The sequence below is a fragment of the Oreochromis aureus genome, linkage group 8 (genome assembly GCF_013358895.1).
Source record: "Oreochromis aureus strain Israel breed Guangdong linkage group 8, ZZ_aureus, whole genome shotgun sequence".
Lineage (NCBI taxonomy): Eukaryota > Metazoa > Chordata > Actinopteri > Cichliformes > Cichlidae > Oreochromis > Oreochromis aureus.
In genome coordinates, this window is record NC_052949.1 from 830,300 (window position 1) to 834,141 (window position 3,842).

The 3,842-nt window shown below is 38.1% G+C and overlaps 1 long non-coding RNA gene across 1 annotated transcript; it reads right to left on the minus strand.

Annotated features, from left to right (window-relative positions):
* Positions 1-717: 717 nt before the first annotated feature.
* LOC120441400 lies at positions 718-3,437 on the minus strand. The gene is made up of 4 exons (XR_005614052.1): positions 3,388-3,437; positions 3,173-3,230; positions 1,327-1,438; positions 718-749 (listed from the first exon to the last, which is right to left on the minus strand). It is a non-coding gene; the product is annotated as an uncharacterized LOC120441400 (long non-coding RNA).
* Between the last annotated feature and the right edge of the window lie 405 nt (positions 3,438-3,842).

Here is a 3,842-nt window from a genome sequence, read left to right on the forward strand (position 1 = left end):
TTCCACAATCAGAGAGAAAGAAACAGAGAGAGAGTGCAGGACAGACAGACAGGTGACAGTCTCAGGTGTATACACTGCTACAAAACAGCACAAGAGAAGGAGGATTTAGTGTTTGTGTTATTACGAGTGCTAAACAAGAAGAGTTCCCAGATGGTGCAGTGGACACATGTGTGACTCCTGTGATTAAAGCATCTTTCTTTCAGCTTAACGAGTGAACCGTCAGCTCGTTCAAACACACGTTAAAGTCCGTTTGGCTCGACACCACCGAACAGAGGCAGCAATATAACATAGCTAACATTAACAGTGCAGTGAATCCTGCTTGTGCCGTGATATTCAGGACTGCAAACCGAGCAGCATCACTGACTTTCAGCTTGTTGTGTTTGTGGATTTATGACTGACTTTAATTATCCATAAAATCATCACATTCTCTGTAAGAAAATCAATGAGTACTAAAATGTGCACCTTTACCTGTGTGTTTTCTGGAACAGGAACAGGGTGATATCTGTGACCCAACTCCCACAGCTGGTTGGGACTCATGTTGTTTTTTCTGTTCGCAGTGGATGGTTGTCCCATCCACTGCAAAATGTATTAAAATCATCCTCCAGTCGAGGAAGAAAGACGTAATGGCAGCAAAAGAGGTGTGCAGCATTTGAAATGTCAAGAAGGTCTTCTTCCTCAAGGTTGTGAAGAACATCGTAGTAAAGCATGTAATATGTACCACCCAGAGGTCTCTCCACAGTCGCTCTATTCTGAAATAATATATAAAAAATATTTAATTAGGTATGGCCTTTCTTTGGTGTGTATGAAATTCCTGCTTGTTTCTAACCCTACATGAAATGTGTGCATGACAACAGTAATAATACATTATCAGGGCATGTAGGAAGGACCCAGGCATATCACTTAAAAGGTGCCAAAAGGGTTGTAATGATCAGTGGCAACAAATGAGATGACAACCAGACCATTAACACAGAATGAACATTCAGGGAAGGAAGTAACAGACTGGAAAAGGTGTGTGAATAACTAAAATAGGGCAGAGTCCTGAAGGCTCTTTGGGGTTTGTAGGACCTGTCCAATATTTTCTTCCTTGAGGGTAAATAATGGAAATTGAAAGAAACAACAACAACAACAACAAAAACACCTGACACATATCAGACAATATATCCTGCTGGATAGGGCACTGTTCTCTAAGACATTTTACTATAAAACTTTTTCATAAAGCTATACCCTTTAAATGTTTATGTATTTTAAATAATGGAAATAAAGCTGCAACACCTTCCATCTTATGTCAGAAACATTGGAGGTTGACAGTATTTTATGAGAACAAACCTTTGATTGTGCTCACTCATTCCTGAAATAAAACTGCCTCTTCCTGTGCCATGAACAGTAAACATCAGCCGTGCAACCTCCACATTTTCCCCATCCGTGGTTGCCACGAACCCTGAAAACAAAGAAAAGTACCCCAAAACATTCGAAGCTTTAAACAAACTTAGATCTGACAATAAAGAACAACATATGCCTTAATCAAAGTGTTTAAAAAATGTAAAAGAATCCTTAAAATCTTTGATTGCTACTGCTCTAGAAGGCATAAAAAAGTCTCATGAATGCACTTTCCAGCATGTGTCAGTATGAAGTTTAACACAGCTGTTAAAACATTTTCAGGATTTAACAGGATAGTAACAATTATTTAGATTTATTGAATTTGTAGGAAATTACACAAGTGCCATCTTGTATCATTATGATCTGTGTAAAGAGACAATTTTAAGAATATATTTGCAAAAATACGTTAAAGTTGGAAGTAACTGGCCAATGTTCCACTCTTGAAGATCAGCTGTGCCCATTTGTTGCACATTGTGGGAATGGAGAAGTTGAGGCCCTTGCAGGCTACCCACAATTTTCCCCAAACTGAGCGACCCAGCTAATTCAACACCTTTACCAAGCAGTGCTGTTATGTAATTGGATACAAGGGTGAGATAGTAATATTTTCCCTCCTTGGTTGTAGCTCCCTGACATTACAAGGGTAATCATTTTATGATGTCGGGTTCAGTGTTACACCAGGATTTCAAATACAATATCATCATCAATAAGAATTAGTATTATTATTTTCAGAATTGTAGGTAACCACTTTTAAATGCCATAGACTACTTATTTGTTTAATTTGATGTATTCTCTCTAGGAGAATGCAGAGGAATATCCTGTTTAACTTATGCTATCTGTTTAAGTTTAGATAGTATTTGTAAAGATATTGACCATATCCTTTTCTGAAAGTGTGGATATAATGGAAGGGGTAAGGTACTGGCATGCCACAACTTTATAGTTGTTAAATTCTGGGTACAAGTATACATGCCCATCTTGTACATGTTTTTAATATTATTATTATTATTATTATTATCATCATCATCATCATCATCATCACCATCCTACCCAATTACATGTTTCTTTTAATCAGGTTATGCTGTTTTAATGACTTTACAGTATAATTTACACTGTATTCCTTCAATTTTCCCTAATTGTATGTTATATTAATCCTATATTTCCGTTTTAATATTTCTAATGTTTGCCTTGTTTTCTTCACTGCCTGGTCTGCCTCTGTCTCGCCTGTATGGATGCATTTACACCTAAATTTCCCCAACAAAGGATGTTTTAATTCACCACTATTTCAGTGAAACACGAGTCACCCATCTTCCTGCTACCGGTCTCCAGTTTTTGTTCACCAAAGCACACACCAACTTCATACTGACGGACATATCACTGCCCTATTCCCGCCTTGTCTGACCGTGTTTTGTGGCTTTGGTTCACTTCACCTCACTCTTCCCCATTCTTGTCATTAAATCAAGCCGTTCTGCAACCATGGCAGCCATTCACTCTATGGCTTTATTCATGGTGTATTTTACCCCTTCACCAAATGCCGTTCTCGTTTTCCACATTATATTTGCAGTGTTCGTCTATCTATTCAATATCTGCGGAGTATGGTTTTGTACCGAGTATCCTATTTTGTAGAGCACAGCATGTAAAGGTTAGCTCGGTTAGCAGGATGCTAGCATGTAGCGCTTAGTGAGACACGCCTCAGACGAGTTGAGCAAAGACCCGTCTGTGTACTTTATACGTGACCAACAGTTTAAATAAAATTAACGTTTCAAAGACAAACTTGAAGATAAAAACACAATATACTTACCGGAGAACCGCCAGGGTTTGCCGCTGCCATCTTGCCACTCCTAAATTCAAAACTGCCTCTGCAGACAGGCAGGGAGGCGCGGAAATGTTCGTTGAGTTAGTCAAATGTTTTCCTCAGTTCGTAGATGATAAAATAAAAGAAAAATGAATGGGATTTTAAGTAGGACTAGGCGTTCTGTAATGATCTCTATTTAGGAGAAAAACTTAATCCCTCACCTCTAATCAGCTCTCTTTTCAGGAGACACACTGCTGGCTAACGGTGTCATGTGATCAAACAGCGTAATTTAATTGGCTGAGAGCCGCTCGACTCGATCTAGTGCTGATTGCTCTGGCTTGGGTCATTTAAGTTCAACACTTTTGCAGTTGAATTTTTGCAAGCGAATTTTTGCAGGTGAATTTTTGCAGGTGAATATTTGATGGTGAATTTTTGCAGGTGAATTTTTGCAGGTGAATATTTGATGGTGAATTTTGCAGGTGAATTTTGCAGGTGAATTTTTGCAGGTGAATTTTGCAGGTGAATTTTTCAGGTGAATTTTTGCAGGTGAATATTTTGCAGGAAATTTGGAGGATAAAAATTCAGTGTTATAAATTCAATGTCTAAAAAAAGTTGGATTCTGATGATACTATATTTCTTCCATATTAAAAGAACTGAATGTTGCAGTTGCATAACA